The following is a 12338-nucleotide window of genomic DNA, read 5'->3' as shown; positions in this document are numbered from 1 at the left end:
GAATAATTAAATTAATACCTGTGTACCAAATGAGTTCTCAATGAAGAGTTAATGGCCCTTTTCACTACAATGTAAAAATGGAAATCCAAATAGTATTTGGTGGCACAGAAGCAGCTCACTAAGTGGCACTTTTCATATCTCTTTAGGAATAAGAGCTATCGTATTATAAATTCTGGTGGAAAAAGATCCCAGGATGACAGAACTGATAAGTAACAAGCCATATACTGATGATTCAGATAAAAAGCTTCCTGTAAAATAATAAAACTCTTTCTCTCATAAATCCCATAATCCTGGCTAAATCTTTGCCATGAAACAAGGAAAGTATCTTTAGTTTCCAAAAGAAAGGGGAATACACACACACACACATACACACACACGCTCTCTCTTTCTCTTTCTCATTTAGTTCATCTTTAGGATCCTCATATTCTAACTCTGAAACATGACTCAGCCTTTGAGCTTCAAATATCATGTCCACTCATTGGTTATGGTCATATCTCAGTCTTGAAAAACCTTAAAGGGGAATTTCTGCTTGTTTGCCTTCTCTTAAAATTTATCATTTGTTCACAAGAGCTTTAAGATAACTTCTTACAATTCTCTTAGGGAAAAGAAACAAATGTTTCATTGTTATTAATTTTAAATGTGCATGTCATTAATATTTATTTATTTCAAGATGATGACCTTTTAGAAACCTGAGAATTTGCATATCTCTTCTTGACTTCCAATTCAAGATGAAATAGTGACAAAATGAATTAATCCCCTTTTCCTCTTGAGGGCTTTCTGAATAAAAACGACATGGATCACGTAAAATTAATAAACCCAGAGAACCAAATAGGACAGGTGGTTATCAATATCATCATAGCTATTTCAGCAAGGTTTAGGAGACTGAAAGTAGAAGTGTGTAAATCAATGAGCAGAGCAGAATTTGCTATCAAAAGTCTCTCCTCCCTGGGAGATGAGAATCGTGTTTCCATCAGACCACTGAAATGGCTTTGGGCTTAGAGGCCCAAGTGACACGGAAGGAGAATGATCATATAAGAGTGATTATTTTAGATAATATGCCAAGCCGTACTGCTACAAGGTAGCCCAGGATTTGTGTTTATGGGGGGAAAACAAAACAAACAAACAAACAAAAACAACAATCCCAGGACATTGTTTATGAAAGAAATTAAATGAGATATCTGGAGAGAGAAACAGTAAGGCTGATGTGTATATTGAAGCCCTGAATACAGCTCTGATTGTTCTGACACGTGATGTGTAATAGCATACCTAGAACTTGGCTTCATAAATCTATGATAAGCCTAATGATCCACCGTACTCATATGAACAAATCTTACTGCCTATTCAAGTGATGTACATGAAAAGAACTATTTGCAGGTCTGCAAATTTGCCCAAGAAACCTATATCCCCTAACCATTCTTTCTTCTTAAATATGAACAGGCAAATAAGATCATCAGGTGATGCAAAATCAACAGCATCAAAGAGAAATACCAAGATAAACAGAAAAGATGATTATGGAGCTAAAAAAGGTAATGAGTAATTCAGTAAACGAAAGAAGAGAAAACAAAATCCTTTCTTGTAAAACAGAGAAATCAGAGGTGACATTAGGTCAATGTAACAAAAACATGATGCTATGTAAAAGGAAAGCAAAAATATTAAAGAATACAATTAGTGTGCTTAGGTGATTAGAGATTAAAGATTCAATTGAAAAAAGGAGGAGAGATGTGCCAAAGTGGCTCAGTTGGTTAACCCTCTGACTTGATTTTGTCATGATCTCAAGGTCCTGGGATGGAGCCCCACGTTGGGCTCTGTTGGGTGTGGAGCCTTGAGATTCTTCTCCCTTTCTCCCTCTGCCCCTCCCCTGGGCACATGCTCACTAGCTTGCTTTCAAAACAAACAAACAAACAAACAAACAAGGAGGAGGAAAAGGAGGGGAAGGGGTGTTCTGACCCTATAGAACTCAGCTAGATGTTCTGTGTATGACAGACAGATTAACAAAAGATGTGAGAGGGATGCTTTGAGTGGCTCAGTCAGTTAAGCATCCCTCATGATCTCGTGGATCATAAGTTCCAGCCCCACATCAGTCTCTGTGCTGACAGCTCAGAGCCTGGAGCCCGCTTTGGATTGTGTCTGCCTCTCTCTCTGCTCCTCCTTCACTCGTGCTCTCTCTCCCTCTCAAAATAAATAAACATTAAAAAATGTGAGAGAAAAAGGTAGTCACGGAGCATAAATGTCCTACTAAAAAAGAGCTCTAGAAAAACAAAGTTGAGAAAAAAGCTGCAAAGAAATTATCCAATTACTAGAAGGATAATAGCAGAGAATTTAAGTCAGAAGTCTTTAGATTTAACAGATTTTGATAATTCAAGTGCCCAGTACGCAAGGAAATATCTTGTTTTTCAAATATCCTTGTGAAAATTTAGGAATTCTAAGGATAGAGCTAGTACAATTTTCCAAATAAATAAAATGCCTTTTTAAAATAAATAAAATTGAGATTGGAACTGGAATTCACCTCAGCAATACCATATTATAAAAGAATAAAGAATTGTAGGAGAAAACATATTTTTGATTTAGAACTCTAGGTCACAACAAAATGTTACTCAAATGTGAGAGCTAAATAAAGACATTTCAAACAGAGAGGGCTTCCAAAAATTCACCTTCCATGTATCCTTTCTTTGACAGTTATTTTCATATGTGTTCCAGAAAAAAATATCTTATAATACTAAAAGGGAAAACATTTGATCTCAGCAATGGAGACTATAACTCAGGCAATCCTTCAATGCAAGTCTGGGCTGATAGCTTATTTGTCAGGTCTAAAAATGAGTTAGTCCAAGTTGGAGCCTCAGGAAAGAGGTCTCCATGAAAAAAAAAACAAAACAAACAAACAAACAAACAAAAATGGTGGGGGGAGGAATTCAAGAAAGCTAATATTCACAAAAAGATGGAAATTTTGAGATTTTGGTAAATACACACAGAGAAAGACAAAGTTTCCAAGAAAATGAACAAATGACAAAATACTATGGTCCAAATGTAAGCCCAAATAAAATGTACCATGATTCTGAGCACTTGAATGGTATGCAGAAAATAAGAATCTAGGTGACTTTGATCCTAGAAATGCTTTTTTTTTCTTTAAGTGTTCCCAGAATCATGGCATTAGGCCTTAAAGGAAGGAAATTTCATCCTATTTCTTCTGGCAGTGAATAATATTCACATGGTCATAATAATGTAGACATTGTAAATTGGTTTACAACTTTAAAAATCAGCCCATGGACAAAACATGCAATAATTACTTGTGTGTGAAGAAGAGAATGCATTAACCAGCTTGATAAGTTAAAATAGATCAGAAAAAATGAGGAAGAGGAAAGGTGGAGAGAAGAGTAGTTAAAATACTGACTGGAATTGATGGTTCAATAAGTAGAGGTATATGTAAATCATTCCGAGTTACAAGGTAATGGATGGAAGTTCTCAAAGTAATGATAAAACTGTCCAACTTTGGGAGGAAGTTGGGGGAGGGAAGATGAAATAGAATGAGATAAATCTTGCCTTTCTTAGGAAGTCAACAGACATTGTCTTAAGTTGGAAATTAAGAAATGGTCATATAAACATACCTAGTGTTAGGAAGATAACCTACAGAAGAATGATAATGGAAATAGAAAAATTGGCCCTGGAGATTGAGGATGGGAATAAGAAAAAAATAATTGGAAGATTGCTTTTCATTAAAATCCTTATCTACCATGTGATTTGTTATAATGCACACATAACAATGATAAATTTTCAAAATAAAAATAGTTAACTTCTTTTAGAGCACTTTCAACCAGCTTTCAATGACCCAAGTGGGAGGGGGAATACTTTTTATTGTGAAAATTAGCGTATCAATTAAAAAGGTCTTTTTTTTTTTCTTTTGGTGACACCAACCATCATCTCCAACCACAAAATATATACTATTTCAACTAGAAACTTGTTTCAGAATGTAAAAAAGAATTTTAACTTAGGAACCTCAAATTTGGCTTTGAGTTCAACCTAGTGTTATGTGTTTGCATGTTTGGATGCATGATTGAGTAGTTCATTTTTTTTTCAATGTCCAGTTGCATATGTGTAACTTTTTAGACGAAACTAAGTATTGCATCATTTGAAATCCTTTCACTGTACAAACTTTGCTAATTGACAGAGAAGGCTCTGATGATTCCCAAGGACTTGTGATTATTTCCAGGATCTTTAATTTGTGAATTAAAGATGATATGTGAGATAGATGAGCCAACTTGCCATAACTGGTCAAAAATGTACTCTTTTAAAAGCTGCTAAACAAGGAATGGAGGAAATATAAGCATTGTCTACATTGAGCACACCCCTGTTACATAGTCTCTGGATCAGTAGCATAGTGTCAAATAAATGGAGCACATTTTCAAATAAGCACAATATATAAGCTTTGTGCCATATTTCTTTTTAAAAAGTTAGCAAAGACCGGTCATTGACCCATGTTCTTGGTATACTACTAGCTCCTTCAAACCAAGGGTCAATCTGAGTTGGACCCATGTAAATGATTCCAAGAATCATCTTAATTATGATATTTGGTCAAGTTTATTGGTCTGGTATATGATTCAATGAGTGTTATGAATTCATCTCCCTTCCTCCTGATTTCACCAATGGCTAGAAGAATAAGGTTCATGTTTGTGTTGGCTATTAGTCCTATTATAAATATATAACATGGTCCTATTATATATTTACCTATTATATATTTACACAGCTAGTGAGTATCTGAAACAGGATTTGAACTGAGGCCTCTGGCTACAGAGTACACCATCTCTTCTTAGGCTATCTCTAGCCATACGTACCAGAAACAGAATTTTCTCATTAAAAAAATCTTTTCTTTTTCACTTCATAGCATAAGATTTCATAGGATAAAAAAAGTATTTCTCATACACTTGACATAAAAAACCAGGTAAATGTTATTGTTAGAAAAAATCTATAGAATCTTGACTGTATTGATTTATTTTGCCTCAAATATCTTCCTCTTTCTATATACATATCATACCACATGCAAGTTTTTATCTAAATGTCACCATATCTGAGTGGTCTTTATGTAAATCAGTATATAAAATATTACTCTTCTGCCTCTAGCTCTCCATCCTCTTAATGTATTTTTCTTTATAGCACTTTATAGATTGTAATGCCATTTGATATCCTACACATTAATTTGTTGTTTCTTCCTTTACTGTGTAGTCCCACTAGAGTATAAACTCCTGGAGAACAGGGGTTGTCCATTTTGTTCACTGATATATTGTGAGTACATGGGACAGACAGTGATTGACAGTCAGTTGGTGATCAATAAATATATCTTTTTTTAAAAAAAAGTTTATTTATTTTGTGAGAGAGAATGAGAGGGGAGGGGCAGAAAGAGAAGGGGACAGAGGATCCAAAGCAAGCTCCGCACTGTCGGCAGGAAGCCCAGTGTGGGGCTTGAAGTCATGAACCATGAGATCACGACCTGACCTAAATCAGATGCTTAACTGACAGAGCCACCACAAGTCCCTCAATAAATACATTTTGAACCAATAAGATTTTTAAGTCTTATGTTACCATGTGAACAGAATAACTGTAGTAAAACAGTTATTTCTGGGGAATCTGGGTGGCTCAGTCAGTTAAGTATCCAACTCTTGGTTTCGGCTCAGGTAATGATCTCAGTTTGTGAGTTCAAGCCCCACATTGGGCTCTGTGCTGACAATGTGGAGGCTGCTTGGGATTCTCACTCTCCTTCTCTCTGCCCCTCCCATGCTTGCGCTCTCTGTCTCTCTCAAAATAAATAAATTTTAAAAAAGAAAAAAGAAAATAGTTATTTCTGCAGTTGAAGAGCCATGGACAACAGCTTTACTCCAAACCAGATGTTGATACCAAGTGGACATGGTTGAGAGAAAGTGGAAGGATCACCACAATGTATCAGAACTCTTGGAATGAAATACTCAAAGGCTATACCCAACGAAGCCATACAAAGGAAGCATGAGCTGCACCGTTTTTACAATAAAGGCATTCTAAATCCATATATATCTCGATGCATTGTGGCCGCAATAACCAGCAACATGATTTTTGCATTATCACACGTATGTAAAAATGTATTTTAATTCTTCATGAGGACAAGGATGTATCTCAGCACCAGCCTAATATTAAATATGTCATTTTCCTTCCTGTTTGCCACTCTTTTCTTATAATTTGTTATATTTTATACTTAGCATTGGAGATTTCGTAGAACATTCTTCTATAATTCAAAGCAATGCTCTGCAATTTTTCTTTGCACTGGTAAGTTTTCAACATTTAAAATATTGGAAATACATAGAAAGCCTATGCTAACTATACTGGCACTCCAGATAATGCTACTAGGACTTCAGGCTTTTTGTTTTTTCATACATGTATTATACAGCAATGGTGCAAGGAGGGCATAATTTTTCACACAGTATACGCTAACAGAGCTGAAAGGAACACTACTTTATGGTAGGACTTTAAGTAGTATAAATGTAACTAAGATTTCTATTTCATCCCATTTGCCCAATTTGATCAACTGGTGAAATTTACTAGCTGATCGGAGAGCTAAGAAAGAGTAATTATTATTATTAACAGCAAGAAGAGAGTTTCAAAGAAACTAAACAAAATGAAACACACTTTAAATTAATTTGATGTTGCTCTAGAGTCTGGAAAAGTAAGGGGTGTATATTTTTGCTGGCTAAAAAATGAGACAAAACACAACCTTCCTCAGTCAATTGCATTATAAAACAGAATATATATAGTAACATTAAGAGGGTAATACATGCTACTTAAATTAGAATCACGTTGTTACATGGCACCACAATCCAAAGCCTTACAGCAAAACTAAAGGTAAATGACTGAAATCTACAAGAGTCGGGATGAAGAATTACATGGGGGGATTCTTACCAGGTACTTTGTCTCCTCAAAAGTGGTGATTCTAGGGGCGCCTGGGTGGCGCAGTCGGTTAAGCGTCCAACTTCAGCCAGGTCACGATCTCGCGGTCCGTGAATTCGAGCCCCGCGTCGGGCTCTGGGCTGATGGCTCAGAGCCTGGAGCCTGTTTCCGATTCTGTGTCTCCCTCTCTCTCTGCCCCTCCCCCGTTCATGCTCTGTCTCTCTCTGTCGCAAAAATAAATAAACGTTGAAAAAAAAAAAAAAGTGGTGATTCTATTCCTACTGCTAGGACCAGAACAAAGTAGATATGTAGTAAATATGTACTATGTAAAGGATGAGTCTCAGCTGCTGTAGCCATATGCCTCATCTGGTAAGCAGAGTTTTAGAAACTGGAAAGTCAGACTACCTGGGGTCAATTCCAGAACTCAGGATTTATTATGATTAACTATGTGATGGGGTTTATTGATATGCAAAAAAGACACTATAGCAGTTCCTACTGCCTAGGATACTGGGAGAATTACATAACAAAATACAAGCAAAGTTCTAAATCCATACCAGGCACATAGTAAGGTTAAATGTCAAAAAAATGTGAAATACTATTTTTACTCATTCCCAATGCCAAAAATTCTTACGCCATTATGACTATATTGTGTACTCCCTCATTTTTTTTTTTAAGTGACAGTAGGTAACGAATTTACTTTGGTCCTGTCATCTTTGTCCAGTTATATGGAAACACGCTTGGAAAATCCAAAAGCATGCCTTACCTACATTTTTGTTTACACATTAGTTTGCATGGGCATTCTCTTTCAGTAATCTCTTTTAGAACTGGTGCTATATCTATTTTTATTGCCACTTGACACCTTGATGACCCAGTGTCAAATATATAGTTACAAAATTCTGGAGGAATAGCAAATTTCAATTTTATACACTTTGTTGGTAAATGTCCATCTATAACTCAAAGCAGGGTGTAACTAATCCTTATGGAGGTGTTTTGCTTGTTTGTTGCTAAACTCTTCTCATCTATTGTCATTTTCCATTGCTATTCCCTCTTTTTTCTTCATTAATTCCATTAATTTCTCCACACACATTGACTGAACACAAAGATTATCGTATTAGCCCATAAATCAAGACACTTCAGGAACTTCCCATTTCTCTAAAGAAAAAAAAAAAATGCTTAATTTACCCTACAAGACCCTGGAATGTCTGTACTTTCCCAGTTTTTCCGGATTCTTCTAGAAACAGGGTCTTCATTGTTTTCTGCTCTCAGCCTCACTGACTCCCCCTTAACTACTTCAATATTCTGGGTTCCTTCAGGCCACAAAAGGGCTCTTCCTTCTTTCCGATTTCTCTCACAGTCCCTTTCTTCCTGTTACTACAAGGTTTGATCCCATAAAATAAGGAGTGGGAACACTGCACTTCTCTTTTAATATGTTACATTTGGGGCACCTGGGTGACTCAGTCACTTAGGTGTCTGACTCTTGATTTCGGCTCAGGTCATGATCTCACAGTTCATGAGACTGAGCCCTGCATCGAGCTCTCTACTGACAGCACGAAGCCTGCTTGGTATTCTCTCTCTACCTCTCTCTCTCTCTCTCTCTCTCTCTCTCTCTCTCTCAATAAATAAACTTAAAAAAATAAACATTTTATATTTATTTTATGTTTACTGTAGTTCACTTTATTAAAAAAAATACCATCATTTTAAGACACACTGTTATTGCAAGCACTCAGCAAGAAAGAGAAAACACCACCAGTTATAATTTCAAGACTATGAATTATAAGATACATCCCAATTTCAGAGATGCCAAAATGGAAGAAAAATGCATCTTAAAAATAGTGAAATATGGTATTTGATATTGGTCTCCCCTGTAGGACTGGAAGGTCCATGAGGGCAGGAACTGCTTCACTTTGTAATGACATTTTATATTCATTGCCTGACATGATATACATGATACCTGCCATGTACTGGTAGTTAAAAAAATTATATTGAGTATCTGATATACAACATGTTGTCAGATAGTATATGTTAGATAGCTGTAGTCAGATAGTTGTAGATAGTATATGTTAGATAGCATATTAATTACCTTTGTCATTTTGCCTGAAATATAAACACTTGCAAATACTTTCTAAATATCTTCATTTTATTTATAAATTCCTTGAAGAGAATGTATATGAAATTTAGTTATGTTTATTTACACCACACCAGCTAAATAGTATATTTCATGTATCATATCTTTATCGGTTGCTTTGAATTATTTCTCAAATAATATGGGGGTAAATAAGCAAATCAATAATTAATGCGTAGTAAATTTCAATAAAGGCATTGCAAATTTGAAGTGTATTTTTTGCCACAACAAACCACTGCCAAACTAAACATATTCCAGATTTTTTGTTTTTATCAATTTCCATATAACTGCCAAATTATATCACCAAATTCCTGGTCAATTAAAATTCTAAACATTAAATGCTTTTTACTTTTTCCCTTTAGCTAACCTCATGTTCAGTCAATAATTATGCTCAAACATGCTGTTTATTAAAATTTCTTTCTCTTATCTGCCTCTCTTCATCACCAGTTTTCCCTTCTTAGAAGTCAATTTCAACGTGCTATTCTGCTAGGGAAAAATTCATGATGTCTTATATCTAATTTCGTGAAATCTAAACACCTCTTGATTTTCAATATCCTCCAAGTGGTCTTTTCTCTTAGTAGACACCTTCCACTAATCAAAACAGCGTTTTTACCAACATGTAATTCTTATTCCTGTGTCTATGCCTTCACTCCTTGTTAAAACACATGCTATCTTCTTCTTTTACAAATTCTTAAAGGCATAGATTTATGTTTTCCTCCTAGATGTTCTTTGCTTCCTACCACATTCATTTATCTTTTTTGTAAAAAAAAAAAATGTCTATCTTTTGAGGCTCCTGGGTGGCTCAGTTGGTTGAGTGTCAGACTCTTGATTTAGGCTCAGATCATGATTTCACAGTTTGTGAGTTTGAGCCCCAAGTCGGGCTCTGTGCTTACAGTGCAGAGCCTATAGGGGATTCTCTCTCTCTCCCTCTCTCTCTGCCCCTCCTCCACTCTCTCTCTAAAAATAAATAAATAAATTTTAAAAATGCACGTCTTTTATAGCCATTTATTTCCATGATCATAATATAGACTGACATCGTTTCCCTTAAGACCCATCTATGGGGGCACCTGGGTGGCTTAGTCGGTTAAAGGTACAACTCTTGATTTCAGCTCAGGTCATGATCTCGCAGTTAGTGAGTAAGCCCCGCATCGGGTTCTGCACTGACAGTGAGGAACCTGCTTGGGATTCTTGTCTCCTTCTCTCTCTGCTCCTCCCCGCTTATGCTCTCTTTCTCTCTCTAAAACAAACAAACAAACAAACAAACAAACAAAAAACATCTGCAATCTCAGTCCACGCACCTATCCCTGAAATGATCACATCCAGATTTTAGGGATCCCCCATTCTTCTCCAACCATGGTTCAACTCCACTGGAAGCTAAAGTCCATTAGGCCTACCAATTTTTCATAGGTCATCACTTTGTTTCTGTGTTAATTCCCAACCTTACTCTATTAAATTTCATAATTTGTCATTATAAATTTACCTGAGAATATACTCTGGTCTTAATTTTCCTCATAATACTCATCTGGAAAAACACCCAAACTTGACTAAATCCAAACCCTTGCCAAGTTGTGTACTAGACTAAAGAGGTCCATATATTCCTCCCAGTAAAGGTGGAGTCTAATTTTCCTTCCCTTGAGAGAGTCTCAGGTGATCTTTGTGGTTTACTTGACCAAAAGAAGTGTCACTTCAAGGCTCGGTCTTAGAAGCCAGCTGCCATGCTGTGAGAAAGGCCAATGATTCTGTGGAGAGGCCCACGTGGAGAGGAACCAAGGACCCAGCCATCAGCCCACTGAGCTCTTGGCAGGCTGGCAACATCAACTTGCCAGTCTTGAGTAAGCCACCTTCAGCTCCAGTCAAACCACCACGGCTCAATACTTTTGAAAGTGTGAACAGAAATGAGCAACACTTTCTAAGGCCTGCTCAAAATTTCAGGTCTGTGAAGAGAACAAATGATTGCTGTGGTTTTAGGCTGTTGTGGTTTTAAGCTGCTAAGTATCGAAGTAGTTTGTTAAATACCTAGATACCTACATTGTTAATGAGAACACTTTGCGGGCATGCATGCAGATTAACGTCACTAGGAAAAAAGCCACACAATCATCCTAACTGGCTTGGATTTAAATCCTTGCTCACAGGGACACCTGGGTGGCTCAGTTAGTTGAGTATCCGACTTTGCCTCAGATCATGATCTCACAGTTTGTAAGTTCCAGCTCTGCATCCAGGCTCTGTGCTGACACATAGGAGCCTGGAGCCTGCTTCAGATTCGGTGTCTCCCTCTCTCTCTGCCTTTCCACACTTATTCTCTGCCTCTCTCTCTCTCTCTCTCTCAGAAATAAACATTAAAAATTGTTTTAATAAAAAATTAAAAAATAATAAATTCTTGCTCACAAAACTCAAACAGCTCTTAAGGTTTTCCAGTAGTCATATGATATTGTCCTATCTGCTCATTTTCTCAAGCTCCTAGTAGATATAGCTCTCTCTTTCCTTAAAATTAAAACACCTGTCTCTATTATTTTCCTCAGCTGATAACTTTTCCTAGTTTCAGATAAAGGAAAAGCAATCAGGATATAATTTCCACAAGCTCCTGCCTTCCCTTCCAACAGCTACCTGCTTCCAAAACAAAATTATTTTCTTCCTATTCCACTCCTTACTCCTCCTCTGTCTGCTTTCTTGCTCCACCCCTTTTCCCCAAACTTGTATCTTTTAGGTACCTCAAGGATAAACTGAAGAACCTCTTTTTTTCTCTATACTCTTCGCTACACACACTCCCTTGTGTTCGCATTCAATTTCATGGTTTTAAAAGCCAGTTGAGACAGCTTAATTTACATCTGCAACCTTGACCTACTCCCTAAATTGCAATCTACTGGAATGTATGCAGTCTCCTTGACATCCCACTTTGATACCAAACCTGCAGCTAAGATGTAACATACCTCACTTCAAACTCCTCATAATATTCTTCCACAAACCTGCTCTACTAGCTTCTCCCATCTCAATTGATTACAAATTCTCTTCCCACGATCCCAGACCTAACAACCTTGCATCCTCTTTGACTCCACCTTCTTTCCTTCCCACTAATGAATTTAGCAGCAAATCTTGTTGGCTTGATCATAAAAATATATCCAGAAATTTCACCGTGTCTATGTCTACAGCCACCACTCTGTCTTAAGATAACATCATCTTTATCTCCTCATTGGTCTCTGGGTTTCCTGTAATAGGGGTTAGCGGGAAGGCAAGGTTATACTCAGCCCAGCGGGCCATGTAATCCTTATAAAACTGTTAAGTCAGATTAATTCACCAGATAAATCTTCTTTCCAAC

The sequence above is a fragment of the Lynx rufus genome, unplaced genomic scaffold (genome assembly GCF_022079265.1).
Source record: "Lynx rufus isolate CCGP_SWC_20201006 ecotype Redwood Valley unplaced genomic scaffold, mLynRuf1.p SCAF_2, whole genome shotgun sequence".
Taxonomy (NCBI): Eukaryota; Metazoa; Chordata; class Mammalia; order Carnivora; family Felidae; genus Lynx; species Lynx rufus.
The sequence above is the reverse complement of the archived record's forward strand: the minus strand, read 5'-3'. Positions refer to the sequence as shown.